The sequence below is a fragment of the Monodon monoceros genome, unplaced genomic scaffold (assembly GCF_005190385.1).
Source record: "Monodon monoceros isolate NGI ecotype Baffin Bay Population unplaced genomic scaffold, NGI_Narwhal_1 Super_Scaffold_10, whole genome shotgun sequence".
NCBI lineage: Eukaryota > Metazoa > Chordata > Mammalia > Artiodactyla > Monodontidae > Monodon > Monodon monoceros.
Window position 1 is genome coordinate 12349940 of NW_021703766.1, and position 14787 is coordinate 12364726.

At 49.0% G+C, this 14787-nt stretch overlaps 1 long non-coding RNA gene and 1 pseudogene across 1 annotated transcript in view; one reads left to right on the forward strand and one right to left on the reverse strand.

Moving 5' to 3' along the window:
* Positions 1 to 14787, forward strand: part of LOC114885783 — a 49287-nt gene that overhangs the window by 321 nt on the left and 34179 nt on the right. The window lies entirely within an intron of this gene.
* Positions 9768 to 11045, reverse strand: LOC114885769 (annotated as a pseudogene).

The window sequence follows — 14787 nt, forward strand, 5'->3', positions numbered from 1 at the left end:
TTTTCCCATATGTCAGGAGTTGGTGAAATACGGGGGGGGTGGAGGGAGAAACTGTAAGGCTGGTGAAACGGCGTAGCTCTTGCTAAGCGCAATTCAGGCTTCAGAAAAAGGAAAGGAAAAGCCTTGAGTGATTCATAGCCAATTAAAAGCTAGGCGTGAAGGCCAGAGAGCCTCCCTGGGAGCGCAGAAAGAGCTGCCCAGCCTCCGCGGCTCCCTGGTGAGAAAGCTGAGCCCAGGGTCCAGGGTGTAGTCGTACAGCAGCTTAAACGTTCAAGCTAGGCGGGTCTGCCAGGCCAGGGTCAGGGCCCTGCAGGACCGCAGGCTCCTCAGCACAGGCCCCACCTCCACTCCTGGAGGTGTGCTGGGCCTGATAAGAGAGGAAGGAAACCGTGTCCCAAGGGAGCTGCAGGACCTCGCCAGCAAGGCCAGGTGAGCCCTGGATCAAGTGGGGTCAGAACATAAAATCAGATAAGGGAGAGAGTACTGATTTGGGAGCCCTCTCCCAGGACACAGGATTTAACACCCTAGCCGGGTCCCCCAGGGATGGTTGCCCACTTGCTGCCTGGATGGCTCCTAGAAGCCAGAAACCAGCCCTGGACCCCACTAAATGAGGGCCGCATGCCAGAATGACCAAGTCAGACGGTGGAAGAAGGGATTTAAGGCTGAGAGAAGCGGGCGTGGTAGGGTGGCCGTGCTGTGTAAAGCAGGATGCCCAGTGGCTGCCTTCCACGGGAAGGCCCGGAAGGCGCACCAGAGTAGGAAGGAATGTGCTGGGGGGAGGGGCACCAGGCTGGCTGAGAAGTTCACACCCCCCCCCCCCCCCCCCCCCCCCCCCCCCCCCCCCCGTGCCCTCTTTAGGCCAGCCTGGGCGGTAGGAGACGCTGCTACAAGAAGCTGCCAGGAGGATGCAGTTACCGTGATGGTGGCAGGGCGGGACGCGCAGCTGGGTCCTGGCCCGCAGAGTGATGGAATTGGTTAAGAGGGCCTGGAAGCGCTGGGGCAGAATAGATGGACCGCTAGCGGGGGTCCTGCTCAATCTGTGTGATCGAAAGAAATCAAGGACGGGCGACCAGCAGGCTAAGTGGCCAGTAAACAATTCGGCATTCTGCGGCACCTCCAACTTGTCTCAGGCCTCCTTTGCCTCAACCAGAGTTTGATGCTTCCTCCTCTGAGGTCTCACAAGCCTTGTATTCCCCTCTGCTAGAAACTAATTGTGCTCCACTGGATTCACCTGTTGACTAGACTGGACTGTGGGCTTTATGAGGCAGGAGCCGTTCCTCTGCTTACCGCCACAAAGCAGTGCTGCTCATCACGAGCGAGGTTCCCGCAGTGGGTCTCCAGCCCAGCTGCGGCAGCATCACGTGGGGGTGGGCTGACTCTTTACCTCGTCGTGCGACTGGCAACGTGTTTATGTGATGTAGTTGTCTTTGAAGTGGATGTCTCAGCAATCAAGAGTTTATCAGGCACTTGCTTTAAAATTAAAAAAACCCAACCAAACAGGGACTTCCCTGGCAGTCCCGTGGTTAAGACTCCACGCTGCCAACACAGGGGGCTTGAGTTCGATCCCCGGTCGGGGAACTAAGATCCCACATGCCTCACAGTGCGGCCGAAAGATTAAAACAAAACAAAACACCTCACTGTCTGGCACTTACACTACAATCCACCCTGTGATGCTAAGGCATCAGAGTCAGTGGTAAAAGGACATTAACAGCCTGGGTAGCAGATAAGTTAGAAGTCGGGGGAGGGCACACTGTAACCTACGAAGTACACCTCTAAATCCTAAATGTACAAATCCTATAATAACATACAGTCTGCGATGTTGTTCGTAGCTATTGTCGCAAACTTAAAGCGTCCAGCCACGAAAATAGGTGAGTGATCTCGGGGACTCTGGGAATCTGTTCGAAGATTTGGGTAATATTTCAGCATCTGGGCAAGTGAAGTGGTGAGGTCTCTGACGTGGTGGTGTGTCCCTGGGGTGTCACCTCTGGTGCAAGAGGTATAGGCGTCTCCAGCGGCAAACTTGGGCTGGGGCCGTGTCGTCTGAGATGGTGTCCTCTCCAGCGATGAGTCCATCTCAGAGGTGAGGTGCTGTGGAGAGGCAGTCACCCCGGCGACCCTCCCATGTGGCTGTCAGTTGGGGTACTGGTCATGGGCTGGTCGTAGGCTACCCTGATGTGACTCGGAGGTTTCCCTGAGGACTGAGCTGCCTATCTGCTACTGCTCCCTAGTGAACCTAACTGTGAAGGGCTCCCCGGGGTCTTCAGGGGTACATTCGGCCATGGCATAGGCAGCTGCCCTTTCATCTCCCAAGGAGCTCATCCAAAGCACGTGAAGATCCTGCGCACATTTATATTCCAGGCTAGAGAGGATCTTAGGAATGCTATTTCCTCGGACCGATCCGTGAGGGCAAAGGAGAGACCATGAGATCACAGTTCCCATAACCAGAGGGGTTTTATGTACAGGCAATAGCAGGGCCAGCTGGTAGCAATGTTCCATGTATAGGAAACCGGAGGCGAGTGTCATTCAGACACTGCTTCCAGAGGACCAGTTGCCTATAAAGGGATTCCATCCCTTGCCCCAGGCTGGGTGGCGTAGTGGCCTGAGCCCTTCTCAGTAGGGCTCTCCAACACTCCCTGCTTCTCCACCAGGTGGAGCAATTGCAAGCGGGAGTGGTATGTTCCAGCCCTGGATCAGCACGATGGTCGGCCCGAGGGGTCTACCAGTAACCCCATCACCCGGGCCAGTGCAAAGTCATAAGAATAGTCACAGCCACTGATGCTTGATGAGCTTGGGCGGGCGGGGTGGAGGTTCCGTGGCTGAGCTATTTGTATATTGATGAACGGCTGAGTGGTGATGCTTGGGGAGAAAGCTGTGGGTTGTGGGTTAGGGTGTCTAGCATGGGGGTACAGCCGTGACGTGTAGCTTTCTCACCATATTCTCGTCTCCAAGTTGGGCTCAAATCTACCGAGCAGAGAGTTTCTTTCCCTCTTTCAGACACCCAAAACTGTGTCAGGGGTTGGTCCGCAGGCAATGAGTTCTACTTCCTGTGAATTAGCAGGAGATCTCTTTTCATCTGCCAGCCCTTGCAGCCTCTATAAACAGGGAGAGCGACCAGCATGGGGGTGACCCCTCCATTGTCAGGGCTTTAGAAGAAATGATTTCGCACTAACTTGCTGGGCTTCTGGCCTGGGGGACACGCACTGATGAGGGGTCACATGGGACTACCTGCCCTCAATCAGGTCACCAGCGTGAAGCAAATGATGAAATGATGGAAAAACCCTAGTGGAAGGGGGGAGTAGAGTCAGAGGACAGAATAAAAAGCACCCTGTCTTGGAGGGTGAAAGCTTGAGGATTGCCGGAGATGACTGAAAGTGGAACTTCGGGGTGGGGGGTGGATAGTAATTGTTATGTGGGATAAGAAGGCCCCGGGGGTGAGAATCAAGCAAGATGGGGCCCTAGCTTCATCCATTTCAGGGACCACTTGCTTGTAAGGAGAGGCTCTTTAAGGAGGCCATTCTGGGAATTCCCTGGCAGTCCAGTGGTTAGGGCTCGGTGCTTCACTGCTGGCCCGGATTCAATCCCTGGTCGGGGAACTAAGATCCGCAAAGCTGTTCGGCATGGCTCAGCACGGCCAGAAAAGAAAGAAAATATGCTGTTCTCGTGCTTGGTGAGGCCAGCAAAGTAGGTGCCCGGGTCAGAGTCAGTAATGTCTAGTGATGCAAAGGGCACAAGACAAATGTAGTCAGGAAAGGCCTGTTTGAGGAGGAACCCTGGGCGGGGGTCGAGCAGAGGGGTCCTGCGTGTCAGCAGCGATGAGTGTGTCGACAGGAGGGGGCAGCGGCCAAGGAAATCAACCTGCCCGAGGGAGTGGTGGGTCTCCCCAAGGAACATGTCCCCATCCTCCATAATGGGAACAGAATAGAACTGGTGAGTAGGTTAACGACTACTGAGGATGCTTCCTGGACCCGTCGTATGTCCTCAATGAGTTCTATGGTATTAGGAGTTGAAGCCTTAAGCGGGGAGAACCTGAACCTGAGCATTGACGTTTCCAGTGTCAAGGGTGAGGCGCCATCATTAGTGGCTGGCTTAAGTACCAGCCACATGGGGCTATTGCAAAGGAGACTGTGGCCCTAATGACTCTCAGCTGAAGCATATCTTTATTTTATGTATGTATTTATTTAAAATTTATTTTTATTTTTGGCTGCATTGGGTCTTCGTTGCTGCACGCGGGCTTTCTCTAGTTGCGGCGAGCGGGGTCTCTTCGTTGCGGTGCGTGGACTTCTCATTGCGGTGGCTTCTCTTGTTGCAGAGCACGGGCTCTAGGCGTGTGGACTTCAGTAGTTGTGGCATGCAGGCTCAGTTGTGGCACACGGGCTTAGTTGCTCCGCGGCACGTGGGATCTTCTCGGACCAGGGATCGAACCCGTGTGGCCTGCATTGGCAGGTGGATTCTTAACCACTGCGCCACCAGCGATGTCCTATGTATTTAATTTAAAATATTTGTTTATTTGGCTGTGTCGGGTCTTAGTTGAGGCATGCAGGATCTTCACTGCAATGTGCGGGATCTTTAGTTGCAGCATGCTAATTCTTAGTTGCTGCATGTGGGATCTAGTTCCCTGACCAGGGATCGAACCCAGACCCCCTGCATTGGGAGCTCGGAGTCTTAGCCACTGGACCACCAGGGAAGTCCCTCAAGCATATCTTTAATCATAGGACATGGGCCTTCAGTGCCCTGTTTACATCAGTATTGGAGAATGTTTACCATCTTGACCCGGAGAAAGAGTCACCGGTGCCCAATTGGCGAGTCCTACCAGCGAAGCCAAGAGCTTGGGCTTAGTCCATGGGGCATGGTGTTGTGTCAATGGACCATGCCTGCAATAGGAAAAGAAAAAACCAGGGGGGCACCACCAGAGGTAGCTAGCTGTTTGAGATGAATGGTCCCAATAGTTACATCCGAATGGGTTTTTACACCTTTGATTGATTTATAGGCAACGGACTTCCTTTTAGGGAATTTTGACAGTGACTTGGGCCCCAGAGCCTAATAGGGCCAAAAAGGACTAAATTTTTATTGTCCCAAATGGACCACCAGAGTGGTATAAGGATGATTGTCCTCAGGAGGTGGGACAAGCCTCAGGGAGCTGCCAGTTTTCTAGGGTAGGGGCTTAGGTGGCTGCCAGCCCTGGAGGTTAGGGAAGCAGGCAGAGGGAGCATCGGGGACAGGCTCGGGGTCAGGAGGTGTCTGTGTGGCAGGAGGGTGGACAGCAGAGGGAGGCTGTAGCTGGAGAATTCAGGTTTCAGGGCCTGGAGTTGAGACTGGCTACCCAGAGGTCAAGTGGCCAGGACCCCTGAGTTTTTGGAACTCCCAGTAGAGGTTTGCCTAAGTATTCCCATAAGGCTTCCCTAAGTAGTCCCATAAGTATTCCCATAAGAGACAACTTATTGTCTAAGTTGGGGGTTTGTTGAAGAGGGAGTGGGGAATCTTTTTTGTTGAGGGAAATTTGTTCAAGGGAGACCCTTCCAGGGCAACTGGAGTAGAGGGCCATGAGTCTGTAACCTAAAACAGTAAAACAGCCTAGCAAAATTTGTTTATTCGAGAACAGCAAAGAATTGCGATCTGGGACATGCACCTAGTGCAAACCACATGGAAGTCCAGTAAAACAAAGGAGAGGAACCTCTTTCCTAGAGAAGGGGAAGTTGGGAGGGGCTGTTATAAACCAAAATCCATTGGGGGAAACTGGGAGTTTGAAGTATAGGGGCTTTTCATGGTTGAGTGGTGACAGTCTCTCATTGGCTGAGTTGCTGCCAGGCAAGGAGAAAATCTTCCTCCTCCTGGAGATGGTGCTGTCACTTCCTGTGGGAGATGCCAAGTAAGGGTCTTCCTGTCAAGGTCTGGGTTGATGGCGGAGTGGTATGTGGGGGAGAGCTCCCTCTGCTGGCCTCTTGGCTCCATTTCACAAGTCTGAAGTATCTGGGCTCCTGGGTGGGAATCTCCTCCATGTCTAGCAACCATGTCAGCGCCCTCCAGTACCTTTTGGATGGTTTCAGCAGCTCCAATAAAATGTACCCCTGCCACCCTGTAGCAAGGGGGAGTGCCACGTGAAAAGAATTCTCTGGACTCAGGGTCAAAGTGGGACTCTTCAGGGTTGGAAATGAAGGGGTCATTTGGGTCACTATGGCCATGGAAATAATAAACCCATTTGTGATATTGTGACTGATAATAAGAAACAAATATTTGCTCTTCATCCCGATTTCTAGCACAGAGCTCCTAAGACTCTTAGAATTTCTGAAGTGATGAGAGTCATAAAGGTGTCTTTTTTATGTTAATGAGGTGACTTTTGGAACTCACCTAAGGTTGGGAGCTGGTTGCTGGAGAAGCCAATCATGTGATTAGAGGGATCTGACCTCCAGGGAGGTTGAATCAACCATGAAGCAACCATAAAACCCCAAAAGGACGGGGTTTGGAGAGCTTCTGGGCTGGTGAACACGTGGAGATTCAGGGGGAGTGGTACACCTGGAAAGAGCGTGTATACTCTGTGCCCTTCCCCATACCTTGCCCTGTGCATCTCTTCCATCTGGCTGTTCCTGAGTTATATTCATTCATTCACTCATTTATTTATTTATTTATTTATTTTTGGCTGCATTGGGTCTTCATTGCTGCATGTGGGCTTTCTCTAGTTGCGGCGAGCAGGGGCTACTCTTCATTGCAGTGCTCAGGTTTCTCATTGTGGTGGCTTCTCTTGTTGTGGAGCACGGGCTCTAGGTGCGTGGGCTTCAGTAGTTGTGGCGTGCAGGCTCAGTAGTTGTGGCACACGGGCTTAGTTGCTCCGCGGCATGTGGGATCTACCTGGACCAGGGCTCGAACCTATGTCCCCTGCATTGCCAGACGGATTCTTAACCACTGCACTGCCAGGGAAGCCCGGCAGGCGGATTCTTAACCACTGTGCCACCAGAGAAGTCCTCTGAGTTATATTCTTTTTTTAAAAAATTTATTTTATTAAAGTATAGTTGATTTACAATGATGTGTTTATTTCTACTGTATAGCCAAGTGATTCTGTTATACATATGTATATATATATACACAAATTCTTGTTCATATTCTTTTTCATTATGGTTTATCACAGGATATTGAATATAGTTCCCTGTGCTATGCAGTAGGAACTTATTTATGTATTCTCTATATAATAGTTTGCATCTGCTAATCCCAAACTCCCAGTCCATCCCTCCCCCCACCGCCTTGGCAACCACAAGTCTGTTCTCTGTGTCTGTGATTCGGCTTCTGTTTAGTAGATAAGTTCATTTGTGTCATATTTTAGATTTCACGTATAAGTGATATCATCTGGTATTTGTCTTTCTCTTTCTGACTGACTTCAGAAAGTAATCTCTAGGTCCATCTACATTGCTGCAAATGGCATTATTTCATTCTTTTTTTATGGCTGAGTAATATTCCATTGTATATATGTACCACACTTCTTTATCCGTTCATCTGTCAATGGACATTTAGGTTATTTCCATGTCTTGGCTATCGTAAATAGTGCTGCAATGAACATCGGGGTGCATGTATCTTTTTGAAGTATGGTTCTCTCTGGATATATGCCCAGGAGTGGGGTTGCTGGATCATATGGCAACTATAGTTTTAGTTTTTTGAGGAACCTCCATACTGTTCTCCATAGTGGCTGTACCAATTTACATTCCCACCAACAGTGTAGGAGGGTTCCCTTTTCTCTACATCCTCTCCAGCATTTGTTATTTGTAGACTTTTTGATGATGGCCATTCTGACCCACGTGAGGTGGTACCTCATTGTAGTTTTTTTTTGTTTTTTATAAATTTATTTATTTATTTTTGGCTTAGTTGGGTCTTTGTTGCTAGGCGTGGGCTTCCTCTAGTTGTGGCGAGCGGTGGCCACTCCTTGTTGTGGTGGACGGGCTTCTCACTGCCGTGGCCTCTCCTGTTGTGGAGCACGGGCTCTAGGCATGTGGGCTTCAATAGTTGTGGCACACGGGCTCAGTAGTTGTGGCTTACGGGCTCTAGAGCGCATGCTTAGTAGTTGTGGCTCACGGGCTTAGTTGCTCCGCGGCATGTGGGATCCTCCTGGACCAGGGACCGAACCCATGTCCCCTGCATCGGCAGGCGGACTCTCAACCACTGCGCCACCAGGGAAGCCCCTCATTGTAGTTTTGATTTGCATTTCTCTAATAATTAGTGATGTTGAGCATCTTTTCATGTGCCTGTTGGCTATATGTAAGTCTCCTTTGGAGAAATGTCTATTTAGGTCTTCTGTCCATTTTTTGATTGGGTTGTTTGTTTTTGATATTGAGCTGTATGAACTGTATGAGCTGTTTGTATATTTTGGAAATTAAGCCCTTGTCGATCGCATCATTTGTAAATATTTTCTCCCATTCTGTGGGTTGTCTTTTCATTTTGTTTATAGTTTCCTTTGCTGTACAAAAGCTTGTAAGTTTAACTAGGTTCCATTTGTTTATTTTTGCTTTTATTTCTATTGCCTTGAGAGACTGACCTAAGAAAACGTTGCTACAATTTATGTCAGAAAATGTTTTGCCTATGTTCTTTTCTAGAAGTTTTATAGTATCCAGTCTTACATTTAAGTCTTTAAGCCATTTCGAGTTTATTTTTGTGTACGATGTGAGAGAGTGTTCTAACTTCATTGATTTACATGTGGCTGTCCAGCTTTTCCAACACCACTTGCTGAAGAGACTGTCTTTTCTCCATTATGTATTCTTGCCTCCTTTTTTGCAGATTAATTGACTGTAGGTGTGTGGGTTTATTTCTGGGCTCTCAGCTGACTACTGTTCTGTTCCACCTGACTTATATTCTTATATAATAAATCCAGTGAGTAAAAATGAGTTTCTGGAGTTCTGAGAGCCACTCTAGCAAATTAATTGAACCCAAGGAGGGGGTCGTGGGAACCTCTGATTTATAGCTGGTTGGTCAGAAGCACAGGTAACAACGTGGACCTGTGACTGGAGTGTGAAATGAGTCGGGGTGCTGTCTGGTAGGACTGAAGCCTTAAAATGCAGAATCTGAGGCTACCTCTGCTACCAAACTCGGGTCCAGTTGCCACTGCTTGAAAATCAATACTCAGGAGGCAAGTGTTAGGAGAAATGAAAAATGTTCCTTTTCCTAATGTTCCTAATCAGAAAGCTAGCATCCTGGAGAGAAGGCAGACTCGTGTCCCAAATCTAACTCTGAAGATTATGCTTGGCCATAGAAGTTTGTTGTTTTGTTTAACAGGTATAATAGGTAAAAATCTTTGTTTACTGATTTAAATTCTCTTAAAATATAAAAAATAGAATGGTTTCCTGAATTACAGCTTTTGGCCGTAAGTAAAGGTCAACACAGAGAACAATAAGCCCAAACTTTCTGTAGCAACTTTTACTTTCCCCTAAAAAGAGAGTCCATTTTCATACAGAGACATTCATTTAGATGAGACACACATTAGGTTTTTTCCAAAGTGCCCAAACTCACGTAATTCCTGTAACTGAGAATTATAATGAGAAGCATGCATTAACTTAAAAGTACTGCAGGCGATGGCAAATCCTGAAGAGTTCCCGGTTTCTGTGACAGGGTAAGAATTCGACTAGTACATACTTGAACTAAAATCCAGGCAAAAATGCTCTAAAACTTCATCTACTGGTTTGTAATTCATTAACATATTGTAAGACTGTTATTCAGATCCAGTTATGTGGTAATAAGACCTGAGAGTGTTTTGTAAAAGTTTATTTTAAAAATCCCCAGATAAACTCAATTTGCTAATTTTCCATTCTATTATCTGTATTTTTCTTTGTTTCATCTGTCTCCTTTTCTTTCCACAAATTCCCAAGGACAATCCCTAAAAAAAAGTATTAGTCCTATTGTTCTGTTGGAGGTGAATTTATCCCAGCACTCCTCAGGTCTGTGCATGTCCAGAGTGTAAATCTGGTGAGCCAGATGGGCTCCTGCTGCAGCAGCCGGAGCAGTGTAGTAGGGCACAGTCTGACCGTTGTTCGCTCCCACCAGGCTCAGTGCCCCCAGCATTGCCACACTGAAGCCACCGAGCCACTGCTTGGTATCTTCACAGAACAGCACTGCCGTGGACTTCAGCACGATCAGAGCATCATCTGTCTTGTCCTGACGAGCATAGATAGTATCTTATATGAGTCCACATAATTCCAGAAAAATAAAGAGGGAGGCAAACAGATGGATCACAGGAGCCCTTGATAGCAGACCATCCAAGTAATGCTCCCCAATTAAAAGTCAACCCCAAGGCTAATGGAGACCAGTATGTAATTCTCTTCATTAGCGGGTAGGTGATGACAAGAAGTAGGGATGCTGCTCCAAGAGCTATACTGTAGTAATTCAGACACAGAAGAACACCTAGTGCCAAGTTCAGCTGTTCTCCGAGAAAAACAAAGGATTGAAAAGTTGAAATGTCTCCAGTAGCTATTGGGTGACTTGCTGTTTCTGGAACCTTTTTATCATAGTCCTGGTCCCACATGTCATTAATAGTACAGCCTGCTTCACGCAGAAGAACAGCTCCAGTGCCAGAGAGGGATAACACGTACCAATCCGGAAAACAACCTGGTTGGGCTGCCAAAGCAGTGCTCCGAGTACATGGCAGGTGCCGCAGCCAGATTCCGATGGGCTTGTCCAACCGCATGAGAAACAGGTGGGGCTGCAGACGGTGGGGCACAGAATTCACGATCCCCGCGGCCGACAGGCTCAGCCGACGCCCGCCCGGCCCCAGCCCCGCCGAGGGTCGCCAGTCTCCCGTGTGGAGCTCGTGGGCCGCGTGCGCCAAGGCCAGGGAGCGGCCGTGTGAGCCCCATAGCCACGCCTGTGTCCTGGCCCGCAAGCCCCACGCCTCCCGCGCCCAGCATCGGCCATGGAAGTTTTTAAAGGGAAAAGGGGAACTGGTCTCAGTTATTCATTGAAATAGGGGATCAGACTTGTCACCATCTCCCACTGCATGCAGGCTTGTCGACCTTTCTTTAGATGCTATCTTGTTCACACAGTTTGAGAGATTACTGAAGGGGAAGCTAGGGAGGAGATCTGGTCATCTGTTAATTACTTATTCTTCCTTTCTACTTCTTTGATCTATGGAAAGAACCAACAGGTTAGGCATGGTATTGTGTGATCAAAAGTTAGGAAAGTTGGTGGGGCTTCCCTGGTGGCGCAGTGGTTGAGAGTCCACCTGCCGATGTAGGGGATGTGGGTTCGTGCCCCGGTCTGGGAGGATCCCGCATGCCGCGGAGTGGCTGGGCCCGTGAGCCATGGCTGCTGGGCCTGCGCGTCCGGAGCCTGTGCTCCGCAACGGGAGAGGCCACGGCAGTGAGAGGCCCGCGTACCGCAAAAAAAAAAAAAAAAAAAAAAAAAAAAAGTTAGGAAAGTTGGAAGCGCAGTGGTTAAGAATCCACCTGCCAATGCAGAGGACATGGGTTCCAGCCCTGGTCCGGGAAGATCCCACATGCCGCAGAGCAACTAAGCCTGTGCACCACAACTACTGAGCCCACGTGCCACAACTACTGAACCTGTGTGCCTAGAGTCCATGCTCTGCAACAAGAGAAGCCACCACAATGCACCACAACGAAGAGTATCCCCCACTCACCACAACTAGATAAATCCCGCGTGCAGCAATGAAGATGCAACGCAGCCAAAAATAAATAAACAAAATAAATAAATTTATTAAAAAAAAAACAAAGTTAGGAAAGGTGTGCTTGGGCCGGAGATGAGTAGAGCATGGGGGTGCCTGGCTTAAGGTTAGTTAGAATATAGCTTAGCTAAAGTGACAAGACAAGGTGCCTCCTGCAGAGAGCTCTTTACTGCCAAGAGCTCTTTCCTGACAAAAGCTGCTTACATCTCCAGGTAGACGGCCTCAGAATGGAGTTGTTTGGTGTGGGGGAAATCTCCTCACACATACGATGAAAATTGGGTTCAAACTCAGGGACCCCCAGGGGCCTGCAGCCAGAGACCCTGGGACCTGGATCCACCCACCAGCAATCCAGCGCTAGACCCAGGACCCCCTGGGCCTCAGCCCCACCCACCAGTGGGCCGACACCAGCTCTGGGACCCCTGCAGCCAGAGATCCCAGGACCTGACTCTGTATGCTGGTGGGCTAGTACTGGCCCCAGGACTTGGTTTCACCCACTGGTGGGTGGGCACCAGCCCCAGGATCACTGCAGCTCTGCAGCTGGCCTTGTCAGGACCCAACTAACACACCAGCCCCAGGGCTCCTTGGGCCCCAGCTGTGCCCACCAGCAAGCCAACACCAGCTCTGAGACACCTTGCACTCCTCAGCCAGTCACTCCAGTTTCCAGCCCCACTCACCAGTGGGCCAAGTCCAGCTTTGGGACATCCCGGAACCTGCAGTCAGCCATGTCGGGAACTGACCCTAACCGCCAGCAGGTTGGCAATGGACCTGGGAGCCCCAGCCCCACAGCTACTCACCCTAGAACCCCATTCTGCCCACCAGTGGGCCAGCAGTAGTCCTGGGACCCCCCTCCCCCAGGCTTCCACCGCCAGCTGCCTGTGACCCAGCCCTGGGAACATGGCTGGCACCCTCTGCACAAGGAGGACCTGGCAACCAACTGGACCAGGGGCCAGCCACGCCTAGCAGACCACCCACATAGTCAACCCACCACAACAGAAGGACCCACGCAGCCCTCATGGACATAGGGGCACCCCTAGGGCACATAACTCTGGTGACCAGAGGGGAGTGTGCTGCTGGGAGGCTTAGGACATCTCCTACAAAAGGCCACATCTCCAAGGTCAGGAAATAATACCAATGTACCAGATACACAGAAATAAAAACAGCAAAATGATGTGGCAAGAGGAACATGTTCCAAACAAAGGAACAGGATAAAACCCCAGAAGAAGAACTAAAAAAAAGCTTGCGCACTGCAATGAAGAGTAGCCCCCACTTGCTACAACCAGAGAAAGCCCATGTGCAGCAATGAAGACCCAATGCAGCCAACAACAACAACAAAAAAGTTCAAGGTAAGGATCATAAATATGATCAAAGAACTCGAGAGATGAATGGATGAAAACAGTGAAAAGTTTAACAAAGAGTTAAACAAAGAGCCTTTATATTTATAAAGAAGAACCAAACAGAGCTAAAGAATACAATAACCGAAATAAAAAATACACTAGAAGGAACAAAAGTAGATTAGATGACAGAGGAACAGATCAGTGAGCTGGAAGACAGTAATGGAAATCACTGAAGCTGAACAGAAAAAATAAAAAGAAGTGAGGACAGTTTAAGAGAATTTGGGACAACATCAAGCATGCTAAAATTCACATGATAGAGATCCCAGAAGGAGAAGAGAGAGAGAAAGGGACTGAGAATGTGTTTGAAGATAGAGTAACTGAAAACTTTCCTAACCTGGGAAAGGAAACAGACATTCAGGTCCAAGAAGCACAGAGAGTCCCAAACAGAATCAACCCAAAAAGAATCACATCAAGACACACTGTAATTAAAATGGCAAAAATTAAAAACAGAGAATCTGGGCTTCCTTGGTGGCGCAGTGGTTGAGAATCTGCCTGCCAGTGCAGGGGACATGGGTTCGAGCCCTGGTCTGGGAAGATCCCACATGCTGCGGAGCAACTAGGCCCATGCGCCACAACTACTGAGCCTGCGCGTCTGGAGCCTGTGCTCTGCAACAAGAGAGGCCGCGACAGTGAGAGGCCTGTGCACTGAGATGAAGAGTGGCCCCCACTCGCCGCGACTACAGAAAGCCCTCGCACAGAAACGAAGACCCAACACAGCCAATAATAAATAAATAAATTACAAAAAAACAAACGAAAAAAACCAGAGAACCTTAAAAGCAGCAAGGGAAAAGCAACAAGTTATGTACAAGGGAACTCCCAGAAAGCTATCAGCTGACTTTCCAGCTGACTGGAGGCAGGAAAAAGGTGAAGTACTGGCTGCTCTGTACAGGCATATCTGAGTTACATGCTTCTTCAGGGGTGCATGTTCAGAAAATGGTGGTGTTGGCATGATCTGAGGGTGGAGATTTTGGCCCTGACATCAAACACTCATCCATTGGACACTTGTGCAGGCCCAGCAGGAGGGTCCATGGTGCCAGTCAGTTTGAACTTGGCAAGACTAACTCCATGTTCCTGAAAAACAAACTAACCATTACTATAGTGACCCTTGTATCACAGGTGTTATCTGTTGGGGGTGGTTAAAGGAGTCTTACCATAAGCTATGTGTCTAAGCTATGTGAAGCTTGGAGGGTATACAATTTGCAGGAACATTTAAGACAAGCTTGATTGGTGAGGGCAGGCTATGGGATGTTACTAAGCAAGTTAGAGTTTAAGGGATCGAACTCTTGACTGCCCTCGGTTTCCACCTCACTGTGGTAGACATTTTCATATGAAATCCTGGTGGACTGGATACTTATTAATAACTAAATGGGATTCTAGTAATGTGCCAGTATCTTTTGACTTTTAAGATTGTTTTGTTATAAAGGATTCATGTTTGAAGACCAAGGGATGGACTGTGTGAAAGGAAAAGCAAAATGGAGTTGCCATTGCTAAGAGAGCCTGGAGGCCATTAAGGAAATGTGGCTTATACACATCTCAGCCTGGATGGAATCTGACCTTTTGACCACTTACTGTCCTAATGGAGTCATTCAGAACATCTGCCAGAAACTCAAGATACTTATCAGACCCTTACCCTAAAATAACTCATGATAGCCTATCTACTTACTGGACCCTACCCTAAAATAACTTGATTCCTTAAGGACAAATGTTTTCCAACTTGTGTCAGAGTTGATCACAATTCTTGCCAGG